Source organism: Osmia bicornis, chromosome 4, assembly GCF_907164935.1.
Source record: "Osmia bicornis bicornis chromosome 4, iOsmBic2.1, whole genome shotgun sequence".
Classification (NCBI taxonomy): domain Eukaryota; kingdom Metazoa; phylum Arthropoda; class Insecta; order Hymenoptera; family Megachilidae; genus Osmia; species Osmia bicornis.
In genome coordinates, this window is record NC_060219.1 from 7,450,459 (window position 1) to 7,465,752 (window position 15,294).

General features: G+C 39.2%; 1 protein-coding gene across 7 annotated transcripts in view; it reads left to right on the plus strand.

The window, feature by feature from the left end:
- LOC114873994 (unconventional myosin-IXAa-like) overlaps window positions 1-15,294 on the plus strand; it is a 58,576-nt gene that overhangs the window by 20,950 nt on the left and 22,332 nt on the right. For 6 of the 7 annotated variants that reach the window (XR_003789024.2, XR_003789025.2, XR_003789026.2 and 3 more), the window contains 3 exons: window positions 8,784-9,660; window positions 9,729-9,836; window positions 10,217-10,388. The gene's annotated coding sequence lies outside the window, so the exon portion shown is untranslated. The remainder of the gene's footprint in view (window positions 1-8,783; window positions 9,661-9,728; window positions 9,837-10,216; window positions 10,389-15,294) is intronic. The other variant, XR_006829352.1, reaches the window with a different exon arrangement.

Sequence of the window (15,294 nt, forward strand, 5' to 3'; positions counted from 1 at the left end):
CTCGAGCCCTTGAATCTTTTAAAAATTACTTCCTCCCTGTGACCGATCTGCTACCTCTTGTCCTTGGTACAGAACAGAACTCCCATTTTAGATTGCCAGTTTTATGGAAAACCGTGGGCTTACGATAAAATATGGATTTTCATTCGATACAATGTTTGATAAGTAGAATAGGTCAAATGAAGACGTATTCTAATTTCGTCCTTTTCCGCGAGGGATAATTAAATTAATTGAATTTCTTTATTTTCTGAAACAGAAATCGATCTCTTTGTATTAGATTTTAATATCTCCTATTTTATATTTTCTGCTCAATTTATTTGATTATGAATTTAGTACAATCCACGAATTCGATTGATTTAAATAAGTAAGTTGGTGACACTTCGTTGTCGAATAAAAAAGGTTATCAATTTAGAAGGATGAATAAATAATTGGAAAACGAATCAGAGTTTACTTTGCGGTTATCGAATTACTCCTCTCGAATATTTAGTTTTGAAATGAGTACAGTATACGTTGAAATCACCGACAATTTCTTTGTGTCGTTTTTAACGTATCGCGCAATCAATTGTATTTTCAGTTCGATACGTAATGGAAATTATATGCTGATAAATAATCGTGTTGTAGAAAGTTTGAATTACTTGGAAACGTACATCGAACGGTATTCCATTCAGAGTTGTATTTTCTTTCGTAAGTATTCGAACGGTGAGCATAAATAAATCGTTGAATATGAGTAAACGTGTCAGCAACGCGGTGCTGGAAATTCTGTATAGCATCGTCGAGTTCATGATTCCCAAGACGTGCAGAACAAACTATTTTGTGGACTCGAGATAAATCACTTCCGACACTGTGTTACAAGAAACTTCGGACTGTTTGATTTTGCATTTGCATCGATATAACAAGATCTTTACCGGGTCGTTTCTTGGCTGCCGTTACTGGCAAATATCTCACGCTGCGTCGTACCGGAAACGGTTGTAAAAAAAAATGTTCTTCGAGGTAAAAAGGCAAACAGAAATCAATTATCTTCTGATGTTAAAAAAAGAAAAAAAAAAGAACCGAGAGATTACCGGTTAAGAATACGAATTCCGTTTGATTTCTATAATCGATTTCGTCTCCCGTTCGAAAGCTCTCTTAATCGAATGGATATCTTTAAATCTTCTATTCGAGTCACCGTATGAATAGGGTTTCAATATTTTTATGTCCTTTCTTTTTTCTTTTCTGATCGATTTGTCTGTAACTTTCTGCAGTCTAGGTTTGATTTATCGGTAGCAATCGCAGAAATTGATATCTTCTTTAGCTAATCGTTTTCGAACGAGTCCGATGAGTCTCGTGCTCTGATTACGGATCTGAAAACTATTTTTCACCATTGCCCTGAAAAAGTCAAATTTATATCGTAATAATCACTTCTTGATTATTGCAAAACAAAGTGCGTAATGATCAGTGTTATCATTTAAATGGTAAAAGGCATTTGTCAATGAACGCGCCGATTCCGTTTCGTAATCAATCGTTCTCGAGCATTCGAGATAGAATCCCCGGATTGACCTCCTTTCATGTTCAACTTATATTTCCTTACGACCTCTCGTTTAATTGGACAAATACTATCCCGGTCGAATACCGATGCGGATAGCCTTTCCCTTCGACTCCGCCATCAACCTGGAACTCTCTCTCTTTTTTTTTTTTCAATTACTTTTCGAGGGCTTCGCCACCGGATAACATTTCAAATACTGATCAATTCACTTACCCTACCCTTGTGTTATCAATTACAATGCTCCCCGAGGAATACCCTCAAGTACCGTTCTGTTTCCTTTATCTCGTCTCTCCTTAAGTTTATTATACCATATGGTATGCTCATGAAACATCTCTAGACGATTCATGCTGTATTTGTTCGGCACTTTGTCAACTCTGTTCGAAACAATTTTAGAGGATTCCAATTTCATTTCGGGACAATAGAGTAGGGTGAATATCATTTCGGATATGGTGAATGTACTGTCTATTTAATCCTTTAGTTACTACAATCTTTGCTGAAAATTATTGCAATATTTTTATATATATAATAACGTAAATAGAATAATTTTGATTTTAAAATTGTATTCGCGACAGGCTTTGTGAGTTGTCAGATTTAAGGAGTCATCCGATAAAAATATTGTCCCGAGATAATCTGGTAGAAAGTGAAATATTGAAAACAGACAGGCGATAAGAGAGATTCGCAGAGACGAACGACCTACTGACGGACACTGGACGACCTAATTTAGTCGACGAGGCTGTTAAGAGAAGCCGAGGATCGGTCGTAATTAATTCGTCGACGCAATGGTACTCGAGAGGAAGTCCGAAGGATCCAGGAACGATTCTCGATTCCGCTTTTGTCCACGGGGTTCGATGTACCCGGCGTCTTGCTCGAACAGCCCCTACGTCTCTTTTCCTCACGGACCATCGGCGAAGTTGGTTCGCAGAGTTTAACCAGGGCTCTCGCTATCGACCTGACGAGCAACCTCGGCGTCTGCGTCGATGTCTGCGGCGCGCAGACGCCCCGACACGGGCCTGGGTTCTCCAATCGATTTCAGATTTTCCAGCATAACGAGGCCGACTGCTGCCCAAAAATTCCTCTACGCGCACCTTCTCTCTCTCTCTCTTTCTCGCTTCATCTCAATGCCGTTTCTCTTTCGTTCTCTAACTCTGTCTCTTCCTCGAAACGTAGAAAGCTGTCAACCCTTTTCACCCTGTTTCTCTCGTCCTCCTTCCATCCACCTCTTCCCTCTCCTTTCTTGGTCTTTCATTTCTTCTACGTTCTGGCCACGCCGCGAGAGGGAGGTGTACGAAAGTGGCCCACGGGATCGATTTTCGATAGGGATAATTGTGGATCCACGGGTCTATTCGAAAGTTTCGTTTTCTCGTTCAACGCTTTTCCGTTTTCCCTCGGTACCGAATTGTTCGCGCCTAATTCCACTGGACTCTTTGACGAAGCAGCTTCCTCTCGTTCGGCTACCCTTTTCATCGATTGATTTTTATGAAACTTAAATTTGCCCCCGTTCGCTCGAGGCGTTCCTCTGAAATACGTAATTTGTACAACGTGGCGGTGGCGCGTGTGAGAAATTCCCGATGAATTGAATTGCGAGCTCGGCTTCATCTCTTCGATATATCCTTTGGATTATAGACATTTTTGTTACCGTACCCCCGCGTTCCAATTGTACGAAAACGTCCCCCCCACCCCGACAAAGTTAATTCGATATTCGATGAAAATCGAAACAAAAAGATTCGAATAAAAAGACGCGAAAAAGGGTCAGCGGAGAAAAAGAAAGAATCCAGTTTCCTTGTTCGCTGTGCTCCCTGCTTCGAGAATACAGTAGAACCGTCCCGATTATGGTCAGACGTGTCCCGCATGTATTCTAGTATCTTTTCAGCAATAAAGCGATCGGTTGTCGTTTCTCTTTTACCTTTGTCATGATCCTGACACGTATGATGTAGTATTGGTAGCGTAACGGAGACGATACGTCTCGAAAGTGGCACGGGATTTTCCTGGCAACTCTGAGACTCGATTGAATTTGTAATACAACACAACCGATACTCCAGGGATCTCTTCGACTCGTCAAATGTATACGCGATCGCGCATCGACTTTTCAAATGCATCTTTGAACACGTGTTTTCCTTTTCTTTCTTTTCCTCTCCAGGTAGTAAAAGGAAAAACATTTTATGACTTCGAGAATTAATGGGTTAGGAATTTTCTCAGCTACTCTGCTGAGCGTTCTCCAATTGTTTAGAGAAAAAATATTATCTTCGTACACGTGTATAATCATGAAATATCAGTTTTTTATTCGAATTCCATGAATTGATGATAGACAATTAGCTGGAACGTTGTTGATTGAAAATTGAGGCATCCTTTTGCATAAAAAACAAGCGTTTAGAACGGCTCCCTCTAACGATGAACATTCAACGATAGGGGTTTTCAACGAAATCAAACGAATATACATTGAAAGGATCAGGCACTCGGGGAAGCGAAGAACATTTATCGCGAGAACGACATTCGGTTTACACGTGCTCGAACCGAGGCTCGAGATCGGCGGTAAATATTAAAAAGCCCTTCAGAAGTGGGTCTGGCATAACAAACATCGCGCTAGAATTTTAATTTTCAATATTGCCCGGGAATTTCAGCCGGCGTGTCGTGCCACCCGTTCACTTCGATATCATACCTATCCCGCGCATGTTTATGCATTTTTATTTGCATCGGGGATCACCGAAGCAAAGCAGAGGTTTGAAATTTCGTCGTATCGCGAGCACTGGTTACAATCCGATGGGTGAGAGAGGGTGCAACCATTCAATGGAGAATTCTGATTGCGATCAATCAGCTTTTGCTGCTTCAGATCTTCGCTTCTCGGAGGAACAATAAAGCTGACGTCCGCCAAATGCGTCTCTGACCTCCTTTGTATATCCATCGGAGTGCCACTGATGGAAAGCATTCGTCTGTTTCGTCCTATTGCCGGTGCAACGAACGCATCGAAGGGTCGTTACCAGCAATCTCGCGTCATTCGTTCGTTGTTTACGGATTTAAAAGTGGACTGGCTTGATTTTCATGGAAACTATACCGGTCGCTGCGTGTATACCACCGACGACGAACGGATCGATTCTATTTCTCCAAATCAATCGTTAATTTTTATTGACTCCCCGGAGACGGGTATGCCGCTAGCATCGAACGAAGGGTAGATGGAAATTCAATCTGATTCGATTAGCGGAACCATAGCATGGGCAGAAAGAGGAGAAAGGGGCAATTGTGGCCGTGCTTCGAATTCTCGAGTGACTCCGTGTGTTTCTCGATGATCACGACTCGAAATTTCAATAGACATTCGATATCGGCCATTTAGGTGAAATTCGTCGCTCGTTTCTCATTTTTCTATCGCTTTAGCTATGCGATAATTTGATACTTCCATATTCACTTGTTTCGAAGGGGGAAAGCTTAATCGTCGAGGAAATTGCTCGTTTCCAAGGAAAATTTTTTGCAAAAGCATTTTTTACCCTGTAACTCGGCAACTTTATTTTTTCCTTCACACCGTGTGACGATTTTTACATAAAAAGCGTCAACGTTCCTTTCACGTGCCTTTCTGCAACGTGTAATCTTTACACAAATTGGAGACCGCTTTGGGAGCAAAGGACGCGTTCCGCGACTATTCGTTTGACTCCTGTTTGTAGCTGAGAATTCGTACATCACCCTGTGACCATTAGCAGAAAAACCACAGCATATAGTTTCGTCGGTGATACTTTGCGCTCTTGGTTAATGTAAATATGAAATTCGTCGGTATAAAGCCACTAAATATTTCGCGTAACGCTCATTCGCCGGATATGAATGCTATCCAACTGAATAATCGAGCTGTGACCTACTTCAAAAAGCTCGCTAATTATGTAAAGATATTATCTTGTTCGCATGCGACCGAATAAATACAACCGTACGTTGATTTATCTTTACCTTCGCGGACTTTTATCTTCAGATGGTATGCTTCGTTCGCGTATATTTCATTTTAACAATACTCTTAAAATATTTTCAGAATTTATGCAACGCGGCAATGCACACGATCCAAAATAAGTTACTTAGTACCTGCTTATCGATTTCGATCGTTTCTGTTACTACAGTCGTCGGGATTCTACTTGAACAATTCAATCAAAAGAAATAATTAATCCTTTTGCAGAGCTAATTGCTAGTTCTGTTGAAATCGAACGTATCGACACGTGTCAATCGTGGTTCTTTACACGAAATAAATCAACATTCTATTGTTGTTTCCGTTTGATAGACGGCTAGCTTCTATCGTGAATCGGCAACAATGCGATCGTTTTGGTTTTACGAAGTTTCACGTGGTCGCGATAGAGCTCATAGAACGTGTTGGCTGATTCTCATCCCTGAAACTCGAAATACACCCCTTTTGTCGAAAGGTTCGGTTAACAATCCGGAGAATGGCGAACCGAAGCATCACCTTTCAAAACAAACTCGGAAAACAAGCCAGTATCGCTCCACCCACACGTACCTAACAAAACGAATTTCATCAGAGAAGTTTAGTCCACCTCTTACTGAGCAACCTTTCCAGGACCGCAATCTTTTTGCTGTTTGTCCTTGGTTAAACAGATGGACACTCATCGTGATAAGTGACCAGCGGTAATTTACCACTGAAAGTGAAGTGACAAGAAGGAACACGTTTCATTTGGGACACTATTCCAAGCTGTTCGATCGATTCAAGTTAATCCATAGAAATGAGCTTTTTCTTATTATTAATTGGAGGGATCTTGAAAACAGAAAAGTCAGGGATGAATGCTTTTTAAGCGTTGAAAAATGGACACTGAAGACGAGTCTCGTTAACAAAGCACATTTCTGTATTACGTGTTGTCGTAACACAATTTGTAAAGCTTTGATTCGACGAGTCGAACATTCCTGGGTTACACAGGACCTTTCTCCCTTTCGCTCTACCGACTCTCGGCTAGGGTATACGGCCAATCGACGAGGGACAGAGCAATTCGTTCAGCAAATTAGGTTAAATCTGAATCTTGGTGGTCCCGTTTCCCGTGGCCTTCTCCTGCCATCGATTATCTACGCACACACGTGACCGATTTACTGGCAGACAAAGGGACCAACAGAATGAATGGGAACAGCGCGTGTCCGGTTGAACAGAAAGAAAAGGGAGAAAGAATTACCCGAAGTGCTCATAAACGATCAGATATGTTTCCTTGTAAATCCCTCATATTGATAACACTGATTTTGTGATAAATCTCTAGCTTCGACGTGTATTTGCTCACGCGAGACAGACATTTATTTGTACAACTCAGTGCTTCGATAATGCACATTGTGAGTATTTATTGAAGTGTAGATATAAATATAGTAAATTGAATTGTTTATAATAAAGTTGTAGCCATCAATGACGAAAACTACAAATTTAACCTTTGATTGGTGAAACCAGATCAATCGTGAAACGTGTACAACATTACTTTGACTGCAATTGGGTAATTATTTTTAAATGATAAATATTACAATTGAAATTATTGTTTTAAAATTTAATAATTCCGCAGCTATATTTTATGATTATTTACTCTATAAATAATAAAATTAATTGATTGCTTTATTGGTGAATGCATCACTGGCAAACGGAAGGAATATATAGTAGATGCACGATGGCGCTTTTATTATTTTACTTTTCTCGCGTGAAAAATACTGAATAATATTTATTATCGGTCACAAACAAATAAAGCAAAATTCACTGCGCTGTCTCCGCGTTCGGTCGATCTGTATTCCAGCCTCGCTCGTGGAAACATTAAATTAATTATAAATTTCCCAAAAAGGCAATTAACACCTTCTGATAGAGACATTTATTCATGATGGAAATTTTAATCATACTTTCAGAAAAATCATACGTATGATGACAAATTAAAATTTAAAATCAGTTCTAACTCTGTTCAAACCCATATCGATTGGTTACAATTGAAAATATTGCAAGAAACAACAGTAGATCAAGCCTGGATCCAGCTATAGATTACAAGAAACACGTAACAGAGTACGTGAGTGGTATACGGTTGTAGTTTACAAAAGAAAAACGCAAGATCGCCTCAGTGCCTACGAATGCGTTAATAAGAAGACCGATGGTAGCGAAAGAAAGAAACGGAAAACATTGTGTGATCGGTCACCTGGGGAAAAAAGAAAGGATCATGGACTTGGTAAGGTGGTTTCGAGGGAGGCATTCGTGGCAGCAGTGACTTTGTCAGAAGCGAAAGAAAAGAAACGGTGCACATAGCTGGGAGAAGAAGTGGCGTTGCCCATTTATCGGGAGGATTTACTGTTCTCCGGTTCTCCTCTTCGCCGATTGTCCGTGAATTCGAACGGTTATATCAGTGGAATTTCATTTCTGTCCGACCGCGGAATATTACCGTCCGTTCACTCTGTCGCACGAGTTGTGAGAGATTTTCCACCCTCATAATTTCAACCCCTTCCTCCCACTTCATGGACCGCCGCGAATATTTCGAAACGACGTACTTAATAGCCGGCGAAAGACCGCTCGTATATTTGTCGAAAATTTCAACCGCGATCGTTTCGCCGATCTCGTTTACGGACTGTATCGACGAATAATGGTCGAAATCGTATCGATTGTCTTTCGAAACTTGAATCATTGTGTAGAATTGGTATTAGATTTAACAACTATAATCGCCAGGTTTTTTTTTGAAACTCTTAGCTTTGATTCAATATCTCGAATTGCTTGTATCATTGATAAATAGTTCTTCTTTTATGAAGAATTTGAAAACCTATTCGCCGATTGATTCGAGAGATGATTCCGAACGTAACCTTTTGGTACGCGCTTCTGACTGAATAGTTAAGGAATTAGTATGTTCCGGCAGAGGCAAGTAGTTTTACGACGTATGTATACACAGTAGACGGTGAATGGTTAAACATCGGATCCATGGATCGAAAGCTTCTTACTCGATGTAAGTGGTGCAAAGCTCTTTCGAACGGTACAAATCGGCGAGCACATACGCGGACCGAATTTTCGAATGCGAATCAATATGGTGTGCATCCTCGAAATAGAACGTGCTGCTAGATTCCAGATAACAATATATGTATAGACTGACGATGACTGTATCGTGACCACATTTATAGTTTGAAATTATCGATAATCAATACCACAAATTTAGTTTTATTCAATTATAAAGTAGCGTTAAAATTGAGAATCAGCCATTCTAAATGAAAAAAACATTAATGGAAAATTTATACAATTATATTATGAAATTGTGTCAAGATTTTTCAGTCAGTCTTACTAATCGGTGAAAAATCTCAGTTCACAGTATGTCCGAGGTTTTCGTTGGATCTCAACGTCTACTCTGTTCTGCTAGAAGAGTTATTTAAATAAACTATTCGACCGACTGTGGAGATGCTAGAAAAATATTGGATCATAACACGAGAAACGTATGTACATACATACGTAGGTTTCTTCGTATTGAAGAACGTACAGGGAGCGAATGTTGATTTTCATAAAACGCGAGCGGAATCTCGAGGAAGCCCGAAAAATGAATGCGAGGCGAAAAGCAGCAAAGCAAGAGCTACGAGCGAATGAATACGTGTACTTTGAGGGAACAAAATCTACTGCGCGATCGGTTAACTGCAATCTTACTTGCTAACTTTAATGAATTCTTTTTGCAGCATTCGGTCTTACAAAAGTAACTGTTATGCTTTATCTTTTTTTTATACTACCATTATCTATTTGTACTAAAAGTAAACCTTGATCGGCTGAGATGGATTAAGAGTTTAGCGCTTCACAATACGATACGTAAACAGTGGAGTGGTCGTCATTGAACTTAGCGAAACAATAACAAAGCTAAACTGGATCGTGTCTATATTGCAAACATACCGCGAAGTTTTCGCAGTTCATAGAGCACAGGTAGAAGCGTGTGTTTCAGTCTCTGTCGAAACACAGGCTGTTTCAGACCTTCGGTGTATCGAGTTGAAAACCAATCGTCACAATATTATAGGGGAACGAAATTAAACATACAGTATTCCAAGTGGAGAATTTAAATTATAAATAATTGATGTAGCGGTGAACGTGTTAATTCAACATAACGGAAATGACGGGGGTCAGAATTTTCCGGGAAGCAATATCATTTGCTTTTACATAAACAAACAAGAGTTTGGCGCTTCAGTCAGCAGAAACGTTACAGGTAAACATTTTATTTACGAATACGAACATCAACGAGATATTCGCAAACGATTATTTCTCTCGTTTCAGCTCAAATTGCATAACAGTTTCCAGCCGGAAAATTCAAGGAAAGCGACGGAATCATACACGACGGGAAATGGAATTTATTTAACTGGCGCGGCAACATGCAGCTCAGAGGTAAGTGAGGTTTTAGACGAACCACGTATTACATATGTACATCCCAGTCCATAAATCACCGGACACTTGAACATGTGTAGATAACGAGACTTTAACGCCACTTTATTCTGAATAACTTTTTATAAAAATATTAATATCTTTTATATTATAAATTATACATTCATTATACATCGATGCTCAATTGTATTATATTAATTTTTTTTTTCCAATTAATTTTAATATCTTCAGAATTAAAATTTGTGTCATTTTCATTACAAGTGTCAAATGAACATGTTCTTAATGGCTTATGAACAAGGGTGTACATACAAGTAGTTAGGTGTCGATGATGGGAGGCTTGAACTACTCTTTTAAAAATTCCGTAAAACCCTTGAAATATTAAGGTCTCGCTAATAGGCGGTCTATTCCGAAATGGGGTCACCGCCATTAAAGTCGAACTTCAAGAATTTTGCCCGCACGAAAGTCTCTCCACTCGACGAAGGCCGTTACTATTTCAAAGTCGACGTTTATACGACAGCTGTCGAAGACGGGGCGCCCTTTTGTATGGAACAGAGGGTAAGTCATTTCTTTTTTCTTTCCAGTCTGGTTAAATTCTTGAACAGTCACGTTTCAATAGACGAACGTCTCTAGTACGAAATTGTCTTTTTCTTTCGTTTATTTCTTTTTGTTTCGCCGTTCGGTAAGAAAGGGCGGTTGATAATTATTTCATGTCAATGGTACGTAACGCCCAATGAATTCGAGTTGCTTTAAGATTCTCGCCCGGGGCGAGCAATTGTGCGATAACGTAATTTCGTCGCTGTCGTCTGCCAACGACGATGGTGTAATTCGAAAGAATGTCCTTCCTTCCGTTGCCAAACGTCTTTCGTACCTCCGTTCGGATAATGTTCGCAAATTGCTCGTGCTGCAATTCCTCCCATCTGACGGCAAGCCTCCTTCTCGTTGTCGGTACTTTGAACAACGCACGAGTACTTGTTATAACGGCAGGTTGAGAGAATGTTGAACTCTTCAACAACGTTACCGTTTATCCCTAACCCTTTCGTTGAGGGCGAGAAACACGTGTGTCGTTGAAGATTAACCCATTTACATCGTTGGGGAAATTTGACAGCTAACGAAGCTATTTCATTTTAAGAAGTATATTATTCAGTAACATTATTATTATATTTCTGTGTCTAACTAGTCTTGGTTACTTGACGATGTACCCGCTTCCATGGTAATGGCCTGGGAAAATGAACGGATATATCCGCGTCTGATGTAATTGGGTTAAATGGCAATTAATGAGAAAAGGATGCTGAATTAATGTAGAGTCACGGTGGGATAGGGATTTCCTATGAAGGCGTCAACGTAAATGACAAATAAATTATTTATTGAATTCCGGTATATAATAATACGTCACCAAATGTTGGTACGTTAACATAATTCTGTGTAAGTTGATTTACGTGATTGCATGTTTACTCACGTTAATGCATGCTTGTATATACAAGATATAGAATACTAGATGTTAATATGCTAACCCCAGGAGGGATGCAGAGATAGCCATAATTTAAATTTTAAATTAGACTCTTGTTTATTTTCATTTTCCTCAAATATTACTTTCGCAATATATGGAAATCTTACGTTTAAAATTTTAACTACCTAATTTTGAGATCTGGGTTAACCAGTCTGTTTAAAAATTGAATAACAGAGATTGATTAATGATGATGAATATGAAATCATTTTGGAATATCTCTGGAAATTAATTCGATTATTCCGACATCGTACGGTAAAAACGTCAATTAAAAACAGAAAGTATTTATAAATTATGAGATTGAATTTGAAGCAGAAGAATATAGTAGAGATCGTGACAATTTATGGGATACATAATGAATGGATATAAGATCACCTGTCATATCCAGCAATAGATTCTTCATATTTTAAATTATCGTTTCACCCAATTCATTCAAATTAATAATTTGTCTAATAATTAATGACAGTTAATATATTTTATGCCACATAAATATCTCAGTGTACGTTTCATTTCGTGTGCATTCAGTCGGTGCAGTTGATAAATCTAATACAGAAGCAGCATGAAAAATATTATTCTCCGTTCCATCAGCAGAATATTTTTCCGCTCATGTTTTTCTGCTCGAATAGTTGCATTTTCCATCCTTGAAAGGTTCGGTGCATCGAATTCATAGCTGGTAAACGTAAGCAAACACGTTGCTCGAAGGCAGTTATAAAATGACGCGTAAAAGTCAGCCCTCCCTGTGTACGATTAAAATCCGTTGAAAGCTCTGTTTGCACGTCAAAGGTAAATTCAATTCTATTTCTCATTCGCGAGTGCACCGAGCACGTTAACAATAACGAGCACGACTGCCAAGTAATTTCGTAGAAAGTCAACGAATCAGAGTTCCTCTGCAAAACATCTCGTTTCCTCGACGAGAGAACGTTTCCTTTGCGGAATTTCTCTGTTTCGTATCGATAACCGTAATGAAATCGTCCGTGTAGCACGATTCGACAATAAATTTCAAATTTGTTTTGTCACCTACTTGTATCACGATTTTGTCACCACCCTCCATTTTCCGCGGCTATTTTATCATTTCATCTAAGTTTCACGTTCGAAATTCTCAGTCTATCGTGGCGATTCTTTAAATAAATTTCCACGATTTATGTATCAGGAAATACGAGCGAGTTGTCGGAAAAGTCGAGCAGAAAACGCTGTCGTCTACTGAGAGTTGCCGTGGAAACAAGTAAGAATAGGAAGAAAGGGAAAAGAGGAAGAGAAAGTAGCCGGTTGCAAAATGTTTCTGGTACTTTCTTATGCGTCCATTTCTTCTTCTTTCCACGCACCCCTACTTACCTCTCGTTTTTCGCGTCCTTCTTGGCGTTGCTGGTTCCGCGTGTGTGCTCGTACGCGTTCGTGTGGTCTGTCCAGCTTGTTTACGACACGGGCATCGAAGCGAAGGAGGTGGAGGCGGGTTCGCGTGGAGGTGGTGGAAACCCGATATAACTCCAACCCTTACTACCCCTCTCGACACGTTTCCCGAACAGGGTAGGTCGCACCAGTACCAACACAAGCCACTTGCTCTCCGGCGAGCAGCGTACTCGAGCTTCTGTGGTTCATGAAAGCTAACTTTCTTTTTGTTCCTCTTCTTCTACTTCGTTTTCTTTCATCTGTGGCTTCTCCTCGTCCCTGCAACCCCATATCGGCCGGACCTCGAGGGTTCTGTGGTCGTGGTTTAAGTAAATGTTGCGTTTGGAAATTATCGAGAGCCTGTTTGGGTAGAAGGCGAGCCAACAGAGATTCCTTGTAGTTGATCAGACGAAATCTTCTGTTTCAAAAATTCAATATCACGCGAATTTCATTTTATTTCCAGCTTCCATCGAATATTTTTCTGCTCACAGAATTGAAATTCTGCAATAGCGTTTCAACTTGTAGCAGATATATCGATGCAAATTCGCATTAACAAAAATTTAACGCAAGGAAATTCTAATTATTTAAAATACCGGTAGTTGATTTTTAAATTCAACCTCTCGATTTCCTACCTCGCTTTATTATTATAACGGTAATAATGAATCAATTATACCTAATTGTACTTTGCTCAGTTTACAGAATATCTAGAGTTAATCGATTGGCAGAAACTCGACAGAAACTTGTATGGTTCGTTAAGGTTTCTGATACCCCATATCGGTCGGATATCGTGGATTTTGTGCTAGTTGTTTGAGCAAATGTTGTGCTTCCAATTATCAAAACCGTATTTGGTTAGAAGGCGAACAAATAGAGGTTGGTTAGTAGATCTAGTTGTGACTGATCAGACAAAACCTTCTCTTTCAAGAACGCAACATCACATGAGTTTAATATTATTTGATGACAGGAATGAAAGCCGCATAGGAATATTAATTATAATTGTATTTCATCCGGTGTACAAAATAAGGTTGATTGATTGGCAGAGGTTTCTATGTCTCATCGTGGTCCCTGATATCCCATATCGGTCGAACATCCAGGATTCTGCGGTGGTGGGTTAAGTAAATGTTGTGTTTGCAATTATCCAGAGTGTTTGGATGGGACACATGCGGTTTGAGGGCAAGCCAAGAGAGATTAGCTAGGAGATCCGGTTGTGGTTGATCAGACAAAATCGTTTATTTCAAGATTTTAACCTACTGTATATCAAGTATATTTTTTCGACAGAAGAAGAACGGAAAAATTAGTTATTTCTGCATAAGAAATCGGTTCGATAAGTTTTCTTCTCTTTTATAATTCTGCTTTTCGCCACGTAACGGGTAAGGTTTTCTTTAATTTAGTTCACTCTCATCCATATTCTACTGCATTACCATACACTCATTTTATTTCGTTTCTTCCGGCCACATCCATATTCAAGCTTAGGTTTTAATCGTTTTCGAAAAGCGACCTTCGACTCTCGTTCGTTTCGTGGCGCCTTTAAAGGCAACAAAGTTTCCGCTCGAAAGCTGATAAAGTTTAGCCCTGAACTCGTAAATTTCATTACGGAAGAAATCTATCTCAACTGCAAGGAATTCAACTTATTTTACCTTTCGAGACTTTTACTCCGAGGATTTACTTCGGGATCTCGTTGAACATAGCAAACAATTTTGCAGACAATACCAGATAATTGAGGAAATAATTTTCCGTCGTTATTACCCGACGTTCTTTGCAGAAAGCGTTTAGCTTACGGTTTTTCAGGCTTGTTAAATTGTTAATTACATCTTGTACGGACTAAAATCTAGAAAACTCTTTGTCCCGACACGGTATTTGAGGGAAACGTTAAAAGAATTTCTGCTATTGTGCGGAAGAAATATTAGCCGGAGCGTTTTAAGGTAGTTTAGAACTGTAGTACTATCATAATACTTGCAAGTGTAACAGTTTATTTGTTCGTATATTTTTGTTTCAATTGTACTCGTTCTCTTTCCAAGAAACACATATGTTTCTCGTGTTTCTTGATAAACATTTACGTAGAGAACTTTCTCACGCTACATTTTACTTTCTAAAACAGCGGAGGCAAGAAAAATTCTCAGAACCATTATGAAAAAACTTGTTTTCCGGCGATATAAAATTGCCAATTTTGAGGCGAAACTAAGTTAACCGTCATTCCTTTATTCCTCCATAAACCCGAGCGAAATTACATTTCACAATTTAATAAGATTTAATAACACCCACGCTTGTCGTAAAACAATGGACAAAGTATGTAGGCACACTTCTTTTCTGCGTTTTTTGTCGACCAAACGTTTATCCTTCAACAGCTTTGCCCAATTAACTTGAAAATTGTTAAAAATGACATTGCTTTTCGCAGTAGACGAAATTAATTAAGCGCTGTCGTAATAAATATTCTTCGACAGAAGGTCTTGTATCTTACTAGGTAATTAATGTATAAATTAATACCTATTTATAAGTTTATTACTTATGAAATAGCCTGGCATTTTTCTCATACAGCATCGCTGTAATATTATAGACTAAACGATCGCTTCCAAT